General features: G+C 42.3%; 1 protein-coding gene across 4 annotated transcripts in view; it reads right to left on the bottom strand.

The window, feature by feature from the left end:
• Nucleotides 1–14361, bottom strand: part of Camk4 (calcium/calmodulin-dependent protein kinase IV) — a 218903-nt gene that overhangs the window by 137879 nt on the left and 66663 nt on the right. The window lies entirely within an intron of this gene.

Below are 14361 nucleotides of genomic sequence, written 5' to 3'. Positions count from 1 at the left end.
CCACGAGTTTCTCTTGGCATCGGCCAACATGGATCATCCAGTATTCACCTATACCACAGCCTGGAAGTGTAGGGCAGTTAACAGCCTTCTGACAGACCAACAGCGGGCAGGTGCTGATGGCATGTCCCCGTTTTCCTTCAGTGAGGTCGGGAGTGGCAGATTGCTGTCTGGTAGAACAGTTCTCTGACTCTGAACAATATGTTAGGCCTGGTGGCGACCTGCTCGGTGATATATCATGTAGCCAGGATCTGTCCTGCTCAGCTTTCTTTTGGCGGGGATCATAGTCTCTTAACGAAGCAGTAACACAGGAGTCCTCTTGCCCATGCTCCACTGAGGGTAAAGAAGGCAAAGCAAGGTAGTAACCAGGATGAACAGAATACTTTCCCAAGCCAGCACAAAGCACATGCTACTACAGGAAAATAGGCAACGCCCTGGAGAGGCTTCATAAAAACAAGAACCTAAGGGGTAAAACACGCAGGGAATATATTCGACCGGTAATAACCGGGAAAATTTACATTTCTACATTGAAATGAAAATGTCAGGGAAAACTTCAAATGCTTTAATTTAGGGCTGTGGACTATGAACCACGTGTCTAGCCATACAATGTTCCGGGTATAGACTCCAGTACCACAAGAACGAACACACATGAAAATGATTCTGAATTTATGCTGTTGGACACAACTTAGTAGGTAAATTCCTTGTTGCAAAAGTTTGGGTCCCTAGCACCTACATAAACAGCTGGATGTCTCTGTCACCCCAGCATTTGGAGGTCAGAGCTGGACGGATCCAGGGATCGGGCTGGCCAAATGGTCTGGCTGCAGCATCAAATTCCAGGTTCAGAGAGAAACCCTGTTTAAAAGGGTAACACGGAGCAAGGAATGAGGAAGGCATCCTAGTGCAAACTTCTGGCTTCCACGCCATCCCTCCCACAAACACAGGAATAAAATTATTTAGTAAATAAATGCAGAACTATGAAGATTCTCATACCCTGTAGATGGGGGGGTGTATAAATAGAAAAATTATTAAAGTTAAAATGTGTATCCCTTTTGAAGATCAATCTTACTTCAAACATTTGTATAATACATGCTCCTGTTTAGAACATCATAATTTGTATAAGCTCACATCTGGAAACAAGCCAGGGTTGGTGGATCACATCTATAATCCTGGCCCTCAAGAGGTTTAGGCAGAAAACCTTGAGTTTGAGCCCATCCTGCGCTACAAGATAGGCTTCCATAAGATAATACTACATGATAATAAAAGCAAATGGATACAAAGAGCCCCCCAAAGCAAATAAATCTTAAAAACTTAATTTTAATTTGAGGGAAAGAAACAGACCAAAACAGTATACACTGGATAATTCAATTCATACGAAATTCAAAACAGGCAGAACTAAACAACATTATTTAAGACTGTAGGCTCAGCTAAACCACGAAGCGAAGCATGGCAAGGAGGGGATTAGCAGACAATGAAAGGCATTTGGTTAGGAAGGGGCCTGCCAGAGCCTCTGGGCACTCCTCAGTCCCCATTTCTCCTCCTGGGTGGTAGCTTTACTTACAAGATTTCACTGGAATCAGACTCTATTTTGTATAATTTTTCTATAGCTATGTCTCTTACAATTAAAGAATCATAAAAATTTTATTGCTTTCTGTATAAGAGATGGCCCATGCCATCATTACAATGACAGTATAATCAAATATGAATCTAAATATTCCTTCTATAACTTTAAAAGACAATAAAATACAAAACCAAGTGTAGATGTGACTCTTGCCTTCATAAGTACGTATAAAATTCCTATTACCAATGACATATTTACATTAAAAAACCAAGGACATACAATATATAAGATTCAGTACCTCATACAAAATACACCGTGGAAGTTCTCTTCTATTGAAACATGAACCAAAACTCAGATGTGGCTGTTCTTGCTCTTGTCTTCTGGACACTGTTACAACTGTCCAGTTCAGTATTACCTCCTTCCTAACCTTTTAAATTTATTTAATTTTATTTTTACTTATTCACTTTACATCCAACTGACTGCCTCCTGGGCACCCCTCCCACAATCCTTCTCCTCTCCCTTTTCCTCTGAGCTGGTGACACCCCCCTGAGAGAGTAAGGGTCTCTCTCTGCGTGGGATCTTTCACCCCCACTTAAGGGGATCTTTCACCCCCACTTAAGCCCCAACTTAGCACATCAAGTCTCTCAGAGGCTAAGCTCTTCCTCTCCTACTGAGGACGGGCAAGGCCAACTGGAGTGGGGGCTATCCCAAAGCTGCTGCCTCCTTTCAACCTTTTCTTGCTGGTTCATCTCTGCCCATGGTCCACTCAGAGAAGTACTTTTCTCTCCTGGTCAATTTACACTTCTCAAAAGAGGGTGGTAAAGTATGAAAGTTTTCACTCTCTATGAACCTGAGGTACCTAAGGTTTTACAAAATCTAAATTTATCAAAGGTTCTGTAAGTCCACTCCTACAAAATGATTCACACATCCCTATCAACTAGTCGTTGATAACACAGATATAAGACTGAACTACCTGTGAGTCTCCAAATATCTCTTGATAAACAGTTTTGCAAAGTATGCAGTAGGTAAAACGAAAAGGAGAAAAGGGGGCTTGAAGGAGAAGGGTTGCAGGAATGAAGATATAAAGGGAGGGAAAGAGGACTCATCTACACACACACACACACACACACACACACACACACACACACACACAAAACACCTAGGCTAACAGCGCAGTGGGTGGCATCAGCATTCACAGAAACTTCAATTTTGGCAACACTTTTACCTGTGTTTATGGAAAAAAATTAGAAAAACTAATAAGTAGCATCTTGCTAATAACATGTGATACATTATGTTGTTGAGTGCAATTAAGTTGCTAAAATGCTACAGCATTCTGATTTCCATTAAATAATACTGGCAACTTCCAAATCCATCAGCGTACCACAGTCTGGAAAGTGTAAACTGAGCAACATGACTAATGCTTGCCAAGACCTGGATAGCCTAGAAGAGACAATGCATGCATGCATTCATGCACAGGTGTGTGTGTGTGTGTGTGTGTGTGTGTGTGTGTGTGTGTGTGTGTGCATGCGCACCCTTATTTCATCTCTCAAATCAAATATAAACATAAACTATTCAATGGCATACGTCTTCCTATGCTTTCTGCAATAGTCTTTTTTCTTTTTCTTTTTGTTGCACTAAGATCAGTTAAAATGGTTTTGTTTCTTTGGTTGGTTGGGTGGGTGGGTGGGTAGGTTTTGTTGTGTGTGTGTGTGTGTGTGTGTGTGTGTGTGTGTGTGTGTTTCAATTCCATGGAGTAGGCTTCATTTTTATGTCCATTTAAAAAAATTGATTTCAGTGGCCAACATTCCAAGTCTATCATGTTGAGAATCTTACAAAAAAAAATGAGAAACTCACAGGCTGTGTCATATTAGACACAGTAATAGCGTCTATGGATGCATAATCAGATCCTTTGTATAATTTTGTGAGAAAGGTAGTCATGTTTTAGGGGGACAGTGACATAAAAACCTGACTGCATGCTCACTAATGATCAGAAAAGTCTAGGAAAGTACAAGTAGGCTCAACTTGCAAATTAAGGACAATAGCATCAGAAATTCAAAAGAAGTGATGATGGCCTCTTCCTTGGGCGCTTTCTGACTCATTGCTAGCCCTTAAACCTCCACAACTCTCCTCATTGGGCGCCAGTAGGGAGTTTGGCCAGCAAAGGATTGCGAGGGACACTTAGCTCACTTCTAGACAAGGCTTGTGGCTCCGCCTTGTTAGAAGTCCACACCCAGCCTTCGGATTAAGAAGGAACAGAGCTGAGATAACAAGTCAGGCACAGGGAAGAGAGAGACAGTAGCGACGAGGGAGAAACTGTGTAACTCCTGTTAGCTACTGATTGATCATGATAATTCTCATATCACTGGACTTCCGATATCAGACTACCCATAAAAAGTATTTTGATTTAACATATTGACTGATATATATTTTATTAAACCCTCTTTTCTATAGGTGAAAAACATGAGAAAGTCAAATATGAAATACATGTTGCTCTCAGTTCTGAAACTTCCAATGTAATGGCGTTTAGGTAAGGTTAGATGCTATTTAAATGGCTTGCCATGAAAACATCATGCTTAAAGCCGGGAGTCTGTGACTTTCATTCAATAGCTGCCTGGTTATTGGTTCACAGATTTGTCACAATTACACATTAAAGTTTACTTGCGTATATGACATTACATCTACTTACAAACACATACTGTGAACATTATCACAAAATTCACAAGTAAAAACTTTACTTGTGAAATGAGATGCCAAAAATCGAAACCATTTAAATACAAAAATAGGAATTAACTATGACACTGTTATCTTGTAAACAGAGAAGTATTTATCATTGAAACAAATTAAGGAACTGTATTTTACCAATTTCAAGATTTTTTTTTCCACTTTGATCTATATGAACTACACAAACTGGCCTGTGGTTTTTTTTTTTTTTTACAATGAATATCATAATATGGTTGCAGTTGCCTACGCAACAGACATGATGTCGTCACCATTAAGAATGTCCCAGAAATGCTTCACTCCTTCTTTAAATGAGGAAAAAGAATACCCTTGGCAGGGAAGGGAGAGGCAAAGATTAAAACAGAGACTGAAGGAACACCCATTCAGAGCCTGCCCCACATGTGGCCCATACATATACAGCCACCCAATTAGACAAGATGGATGAAGCAAAGAAGTGCAGACCCACAGGAGCCGGATGTAGATCGCTCCTGAGAGACACAGCCAGAATACAGCAAATACAGAGGCGAATGCCAGCAGCAAACCACTGAACTGAGAATAGGTCCCCTATTGAAGGAATCAGAGAAAGAACTGGAGGAGCTTGAAGGGGCTCGAGACCCTAAAAGTACAACAATGCCAAGCAACCAGAGCTTCCAGGAACTAAGCCACTACCTAAAGACTATACATGGACTGACCCTGGACTCTGACCCCATAGGTAGCAATGAATATCCTAGTAAGAGCACCAGTGGAAGGGGAAGCCCTGGGTCCTGCTAAGACTGAACCCCCAGTGAACTAGTCTATGGGGGGAGGGCGGCAATGGGGGGAGGGTTGGGAGGGGAACACCCATAAGGAAGGGGAGGGGGAGGGGGATGTTTGCCCGGAAACCGGGAAAGGGAATAACACTCGAAATGTATATAAGAAATACTCAAGTTAATAAAAAAAAAAATACTAAAAAAAAAAAAAAAAAAAGAATGTCCCAGAAGGGGTTGGGAATTTAGCTCAGTGGTAGAGCACTTGCCTAGCAAGCTCAAGGCCCTGGGTTCGGTCCTCAGCTCCAAGGGAAAAAGAAAAAAATGTCCCAGATGTCCTTGCGGGACGGCGGATCATCCTTTAGGCATATGCCAGGGAATGGTAGAGCTTGGTCTGGAGGTTTAACTAGTCCCTGTCTTCTGGCAAACCACCAAATTGATTTCTAGAGTGGTTGTCCAAGTTTGCACTCCCACAGCAGCGGAGGAGAGTTCCCCTTGCTTCCACATCCTCACCAGCATGTGCTGTTAAGTTTTTGACTTGCTCAACTATGTTCACAGAGGCTTAATTTGTGATAGCCAGAAACTGGAAACAACCTAAATGTCTCTCTCTAGAAAAGAATGGATAAAGAGAATCTGATTCATTTGTGGAATGGAATAATCGTCAGCCATTAAAAACAGCACGTCATGAACTTTGCAGGCAAATAGACAGAAGTGAAAAACATCATCCTGAGTGAAGTAACCCAGACCCCAAAGGACATGCATGGTATGTACTCACGGATAAGGGGTTATTAGTCACAAATTACTATACCCACACTATAACTGACAGACTCAAAGAAGCCAAATAATAAGGAGGGCCCAATGGAGGATGTTTGAATCTTCCTCAGAAAGGGAAACAAAATATCTATTAGAGGTCTGTGGAAGGAAGGAACTGAGTAGAACAGGGGATGGTGAGGGGAGCAGGGCAGAGGGTGGTGGTGGAGTCATATGTAGGGAGAGGAGAGGAGAGAGAATGGAGATCAGCAGGGGTGGGAGGGGCAATCTCTAGGGCATACCAGAGACTGGGTTGGGGGAAGGCTTCAGAGGGTCTATGAAGGTGACTCTAGCTGAGACTCCTGTGTGGAAGATATGGATCCTGAAGTGGGCACTTTGGCAGGACTTCCAGTGGAAGGATAAGGACAGAAACCCACCCACAAACCCTTTAACCCAAAGTATGTCCTGCCTACAAGATGTGCAGCAACAAAGATCGAGCAGACTGAGGAGATGGCCAGCCAACGGCTGACCCAACTTGAGACCCTTCCCATGGGCAAGCACCAATTCCTGACACTATTAATGATTCTCTGTTATGCTTGCAGACAGGAACCTAGTGAAACTGTCCTCTAAGAAGCTCCACCCAGCAGCCAATGGAAAGAGATGCAAAGGCTCACACCCAAACATTAGATGGAGCTCCGGGAGGCCACCAGAAAAGTTGGGAGAATGATTTAGATACCCGAAGAGGACAGGGACCCTACAGGAAGACCAATAGACCAACAGGGACCCTTGTGAGCTCCTAGAGACTGAATCACTAATCACAGATCGAGCACAGGCTGGACCTAGGCCCCCTGCACATATGTGGCCGATGAACAGCTCGATCTTCATGCTGGTCCCCAAACAGCTGGAACAGGGGCTGTCCCTAAGCCTGTAGCCTGCCTGCCTATGGATTCAGTCCACTTAATGGACCACTTTGTTTGGCCTCAGTGGGAGAGGACGTGCCTAATCCTAAAGCAACTTGATGTGCAAGGAGGGGAGTGTGTGTGTGACACCCAGAGGTGGGCTTCCCCTTCTCAAAAGAGACGGGGAAGGTGGAATGGAGGGAGGACTCCCGGTTCCTGGGAGGAGCACTGGGAGGAGAGAAGGGGCTGATATTGGGTTGTAAAGTAAATACAAAAATTAATTAAAAAATAATAAAATTATAATGTTCCACATGCACTTGCTTCTGTAGCACATATACCAAAATGGGAATGAGGGACGGATACCGGAGCCCGTGACTAAAGCCTGTGACAAAATCATGAGGCATTCCATTGTCTTAAATGCTACAGACTTGCCAGGTATCATTGTTCCTATCTGTAATCCCAGTACTCAAGGTGCTGAGGCAGGAGGAGTGCCATGAGCTCAACGGATGTCATTGCTTAGATAGAAAGTTCCAGACTAGAGCAATATCCTGCTGTAAAAAAGACAATGACAATAAACTGGGTGTCGCTCCTGATGGCACACTCAGCCAACTCCAGCCATGCAACACTGTATCCAGCCCATCTCAGAGGACCATAGGAGGAGCAGGAACAAAGTGAAAAGGCAAACTGAAAACCCTTGCCCACGTCTATGGAGCGGGCGAGAGCAAGAACATGAGTACCACCCACAGGAGAAGCCTGGAAGACGCTGATGGAGCGTCCTTTGAGGGATGCGCATTCATCAGTACCTTGACAGCTCACAGGACGATGACTCAAGATGAAAAATGAGCATTAGTAATTCAATCAACTCAATCAGGCAGTGATTCAAGCACGATTTAACCGTGAGTGTGAAGGGGGTTTCAGACGCGATCCTAACCAACGCTCTTCTGTTTTCCTCACTATATACACAGAACAATGTGATTAAAAACATCTGCATTCAAAAAGTTAGAAAGACCTCCTTTAATAAAATTGTCAATTAAACTAGCAGTAGTTTTCTTTCTAACTGAATATGATAATCGTGATGAGTTAAACGTTTGAAACCCAGGAAAATGAAAGGATAGAGAAAAAGTCACCATAAAAACATACATATTTACTCATAAAGGACAACTCGAGTTCTTGGCATGCAGTTTTGTGGCCATGTATATAAGAACTTGCATTCATTTTTTAAAATAAACTGAAAGATTTACCATAACTACAGAAGTTAATTGGGCAAGTATAGATAAGAGAATTAGAATCTAGAAATACAAAATACCATCTTAACTGTCACTTAGATTTATACATTTTTTAGGCTGTTAGGTAAGATGATTTTATTTTTTCTTATTTTCCATAATTTACAAATATATTTTTATAATTGACAAAGAGGTAATGAAGTAACAATATATTATAATACATTATATAGTATTATAGTATTATATATAATATACATGTCAGATCAGCTACTTTTGTGCAAGATGTTTGCTGATGTCAATATTTTAATTCCATTATGTGCGTATGATTCTTAGTGACAACATACTTATGTTTAAACGCTTGGAAAATATCTTCTTTTGTCTTAAGAAAATAAAGACATTTCATGTTCATTTTGGGAAATCATTAATTAAGGCATATGTGCAGGAAGAAAAGGTTATCAAACATGAAGAATAGTTCATGTTTCTCTTTATTTTTTGAGAATTTTGTACATGTGTATGATGTGTATTGATCACGCCCACCCTGATTTTCTCTAATTTAATTTCTTCCCTGCCTCCTACACCACTACTCTCTCCCAACATCATGGATGTCTGTGTGTCCAGTCAAAATTGCCATCATATGTTAAGATTGTGGGATCATCTAATAGATCACAGATGGTCTTCCAGGGGCCACATTCTTTTTTTTATTATTATTAACTTGAGTATTTCTTATACACATTTCGAGTGTTATTCCCTTTCCCGGTTTCCAGGCAAACATCAGGGGCCACATTCTTGACTCTCCCTCTCACATCATCAATTGACAGTAGGTCCTTAAGCTAGACTTCATGACCACCTGCCTCGTCCGTCTTGTCTGACATGATCCTGTGCAAGTCTCCTGTATGCTATTGCAACTGATGTGAGCTTATACCAACAACTGTCTTGTGTGTGTCCCAAAGCCCATTTCACTGTAATCATCCACCCCCTTTAGCTGGTAAAATCTTTTCGCCTCCTCTTCTGCAATGATCCATGAATCTTGAGAGGTCATTTCCTGATGTTCAGGCAACATATACCTAGATAAACTGATCAAAAGCAAACCATACACATATCGAAATGTCACTAAATGGTTGATGAAACTTTTATTTTTAGTTAAAATGTTTTCATTTTCCACACTTGGCTTCAAACTTAAACTTCAAAGTGAAATAATTAGAAAAGTATATAGATAATTGTATTTAAATGCCACATACATTCACACATCAGTGCTCACTTTGGCAGCACATGTACTAACATGAGCCTCTAACACATAGGCACAAGGGAAAATTTACTGAACAGAAAACCAATGGCAAAGCTTCTGTAAGGCAAAGGTCACTGTCAATAGGACAAAACAGCAATCAACAGATTGGGGGAAAGGTCTTTACCAGTCCTACATCCAACAGAGGGCTCATCCAGTACATACAAACAACTCAAGAAGTTAGACTCCAGAGAGTCCAATAACCCTATTAAAAATGGGGTACAGAACTAAACAAATTTTCAACCAAGGAATATCCAATGGCCGAGAAACACCTAAAGAAATGTTGGACATCCTTAGTCATCAAATCAACCCTGAGATTCCACCTCACACTAGTCAGAATGGCTAAGATCAAAAACTCAGGCGACAGCAGATGCTGGCGAGGATGTGGAGAAAGAGGAACACTCCTCCATTGTTGGTGGAATTGCAAACTGGTACAACCATTCTGGAAATCAGTCTGGAAGTTCCTCTTCCAGTACAACCTGAGGACCCAGCTATACCACTCCTGGGAATATACCCAAAAGATGCTCCAACATACAACAAGTATACATGTTCCACTATGTTCATAGCCGCTTTATTTATAATAGCCAAAAGTTGGAAAGAACTCAGATGTCCTTCAACAGAGGAATGGATACAGAAAATGTGGTACTACTCAACTATTAAAAACAATGACTTCATGAAAGTTTTAGGCAAATGAATGGAACTAGAAAATATCATCCTGAATAAGGTAAACCAATCACAAAATAACCCACATGGTATGCACTCACTGATAAGTGGATATTAGCCTCAAAGTACAAAATACCCAAGATACAATCCACAGACCACATGAGCTCAAGAAGTTGGAAGACGAAAGAGTGGATGCTTCAGTCCTTCTTAGAAGGGAGAACAAAAATATTCACAGGAGGAAATACAGAGACAAAGTGTGGAGCAGAGACTGAGGGAAAGGTCATCCAGAGACTGCCCCACCTCACAATCCATCCCATATGCAGTCACCAAACTCAGACACTATTGTGGATGCCAAGAAGTACATGCTGACAGGAGCCTGATATAGCTGCCTCCCGAGAGGCTCTGCCAGAGCCTGAGAAATACAGAGTCAGATGCTTGCAGCCAACCATTGGACTGAAAATTGGGCCCCCAATGGAGGAGTTAGAAAAAGGACTGAAGGAACTGAAGGGGTTTTCAACCCCATAGGAAGAACAACAATATCAACCAACCAGACCCCCCCCCAGAGCTCCCAGAGAGTACATACACATGGAGGGACCCATGGCTCCAGTCACATATGTAGCAGAGAGTGGCCTTTTCAGGCATCAATGAGAGGAGAGACCCTTGTCCCTGTGAAGGCTCAATGCTCCAGCGTAAGGTAATGCCAAGGTGGGGAGATGAGAGGGAGTGGGTGGGCGAGGGAACACTCTCGCAGAGACAGGGGGAGAAGGGAAGGGATGGGGGATTCCAGAGGGGAAATCGGGAAAGGGGATAACATCTGAAACGTAAGTAAAGAAAATATCCAATTTTAAAAAAAAACTGAAAAAAGAAATCACACGTCAACTTGATTAGCCATCTTTTTATCTGTGGCCCAGTGGCACTAGCCAAATATCCTTATTAGCCTTGTTCCCTTTGAAGAAAAAATGAAATGAAGACAATAATGTAAATACATTTGTGCCCTGATAACAGTAAATTTCTTATGACCAGCATTTTTGAGAAATATACACTATTTCCTTTACCTAATTTTTTCTATTAACACTTTAATTTATTTATTTGAAAACTGTACACATGTATACAATGTATCTTAATCATATGTAACCCCTACTCTTCCTCTCCAATCCTCCTGCAAGTCACATTTCCCTCCCAACTTCATGTTTCTGGTTTTTAAAGTTTCATGTATTCATTTTTACTTATGCATATTGTATGCCTGTGTGAGTTTATGCCCACCATCTGCAGTATAGGCCAGAAAAATATGTCAGTTCACACAGAACTCTTGTTACAGGTGGTTATGAGTACCTAATGTGGGTGCTAGGAACCAAAACCAGAATCTATGGAAAAAGAATGTGTGTCCTTAGCCACCGAGTCCTCTCTCGAGCCCACCGCGTGCTCCTCTGGAACTGGTTTGTTGTTGTTTAATTATTCATAATGCACTGAATCCAGTCAGTGCTGACCTATGCACATAGGTATAGTCGCCTACCCAGACATGGGTGAAAGCTGGTGGCCATGCCCCCAAAGAAAAGTGATTTTTTTTCCTCCTGAAGCAACCATCAGCTGCCACCAGTTCCTCAGCTAAAGGTGGGGTGTCAGGAGCGCTACCCCTTCTGTGCTAAAATTTGATTTTACAAATTTCCTTTTGTGTGTGCTGAAGTTTGTAAGTGCCGTGAGTTCCTATGTAAGTCATGAACACACTGTGAACCCTTCCTTGTCAATTTGTCTCCTCAGAGGAATACTGAAGTTAAGCCTCAGTCTTCTCACTTTCCACAGGGTTCTGTGGCTTATGTAGTGGGAGACTTAACTCTTTCCTTCACCTTCCTTCTGTGGAAAGATAAGTGTCGTGTGAGCTTCCCAGTTTACAAAGACTGATTACGTAAGGTTAAACACGGATTGGGAAAGAGGCATGACCTTGCTCTAGTTTATTCTATGTACTATGTCAGTTAAGGTTGGAATATAGAGGCTGGCAAGATGGTTCAATGGGTAAAGACGCTTGCAGTCAAGACTGACCACCTAGGTTCAGTCCCCAGAGTTCACTGTGGAAGGAGAGATAAACCAGAGTCCTGCAAGTCACCCTTTGACCTCTCCATGTAATGGCGTGTTCATGTTCACTCATGCTCAGAAAATCAATACACACAGTTGGAAACCGATTGGGGTATAGTAACGGGACGTTATTCCCTTGTAAAGACAGGAAGGTAAGCTCTCACATTATCACTGGTAGGAATGGAATAATGACTGAACTCTGGGAATCCATTCTAGAATAAGGCCATAGCACAGCCCAACAGGTTTCTCTTAGTAACCACTGGACTTCCAGGCGCATGGACTGAGGAGCAGCCGTTGTGCCTTGACACCTGCCAAACAATGTCTCAGCTACAGAACAGTGACACAGAAAACAAAGGAAGGAAACTCCTTAGCTCCCTGGCCAGCATCAAGGACACAGCAAAGTGCTGGGCCATCTTGCCTTACTCTTCCCTCCAGATCACATAGGAGAGTACAGAAATAGCATGGCCAAGTCACACCCAAAACTTAGAGAAGCGGCCTCCACGAACTTCTCAGGGCTCCCTAGGGCTGGTATCTTAGCAACAGTCCAACCAATACTAATATTCAATTAATATTCAGAAGAAGTATATTCAAGCACTCTAAATTTCCACTCTGTGTTTTAATTAAAATTCTCAGAGGTCCATCGTGAGATGATGCTTCCTCTCTAGTCTGCTTCCCCTAGAGTTCTGCTCACTGTCAACTTGCATGCGGTGCTTGCTGTGACACAGTTACCATCTGTTTAAATAACCCACATCTCAGAGATTTACACGGCTGCCCACGTCTCAGCAAACCTTTCCGTTTCTAGATCTAGGTCAATCCACCTAGCATTTTAACAGAACAGTTGGTTTTCCTTTGGAAACAACTGTCTTTAGACTTTGGGAGCGTTCGCTTTTTCTTTAACAAGTGTTCGAGCATCTGCAAATACTTTAATTTAAGAAGGCAACACTATAGAGGGAAGGCGCGTGGGAATTGAAGGGAGAGCTCTGGAGGTCATTTATAACCTGGTGGTAAGTAGGTCATATAACTGGGAGGCTTATTTTGAGTCTCAAACCGAAAGGATTTGGGTGATTTCATTTGTTTGCTCCTGACTGTCCCCTGCCTTTGAAAGGCTTTGTATCAGTATAACGACTTTGTATCAGTATAACAACTTTGTTTCAGTATAACAACTTGCTAAAGACGGTTTCTAAGTCAGATGCTATCCCCCTCATCCTTAAAATTGCCACCTGCTGCTTCTCTATCAGAAGAAACCTTTAAAAGCTTGATCTCTTTCAATTGCCTGCCCCCAACACTAACAGTGATGTCTGGGAGGGCCCCACAGAGGGCACTGTCTTGTGCTCTTTATGGATATACCACTTCTGTTTATAAACTACACAGGTAAAATTGACCACACTGCCTCCAGGCCTCCGGGTCTCAGTTCTGCACGGACTTCCTTCTCTTCAGTCTCCATTTTCCTGTGACCACTGAACTCATTCACCTCATGAAAGTCAGCAGTGGTTCTGCCTATCCACTCATCTTTGCCACTCCAAGTTGTACTAACAAACAGAGTATCTCAGTGAACTCTGAGGCCATAAGCAAGCACAAAGGATGCAAGGCGAGGGAGTATGCAACTCCTGCTGATAAGAGGATAAAAACCCATTAGAGGATGCATTCAAAGTCCCCATACACACCCCATGCATGTACACGCATGCATCGCTGTGTAGATTCACTGCAACGAAAAATATAATATCCAAACATTAGGTATAAAAAATTGTTATTCGTGAGTTCCGAAAGATAATCAGTTGATTAGTGATAGAAATTGGGGTTTGCTAAAATAATTGGGGTTTTGGGCACCAGGTAGAATAGTTATATTTTGCAATTATTTTCTATCATGTAAAGGAAGGAAAAGGGAATTTTTCAAAGAAAAGGATTACACCTCCTCTGCCTTGCCACATCTGGGCTTCTTTTTTTTTTATATATCCTTGAGTATGTAGCATCTGGCATCACTGTAAGTGGATTTGATGGTTCAGGGCCAGAGCTGATTGGCAGGAGCCACTGAGATCTGCAGAAGTGGTCCTAGTGTTGCCATGGTGACAGAGCTCATCTCTCTAAGTGACTCAGTCAGGGTTTCTCATAATGAACTACAGCTCCTGGGCCTGGGACCCAGACAGCCCTTCACCCTACCTGGCTTCAGTCTTCTTCCTCTGCAGCTTGTTACTCAACCTTACCTTCTTAGGTCAAGATCCAATCATTTCGAACTGCGACTGAATCTTATTCAGACAAAGAAGATTTACGGTATGCACCAGATTTCATTCAGATAAATAGCACAAATGCTCCTGTCTGGATGGGTCCCTCGGACTGTAGGGTCTGAGAGGTACCATTTGTACTAGGGCGGTGGTTCTGGGGTGTGAACACTAGAACACTTTCCTAATGGTCCCCTAAAGTCATGACGCAGTATTGTACACTACCATTGGTGTAAGCC

Source organism: Rattus norvegicus, chromosome 18, assembly GCF_036323735.1.
Source record: "Rattus norvegicus strain BN/NHsdMcwi chromosome 18, GRCr8, whole genome shotgun sequence".
Taxonomy (NCBI): domain Eukaryota; kingdom Metazoa; phylum Chordata; class Mammalia; order Rodentia; family Muridae; genus Rattus; species Rattus norvegicus.
The sequence above is the reverse complement of the archived record's forward strand: the minus strand, read 5'-3'. Positions and strand labels throughout refer to the sequence as shown.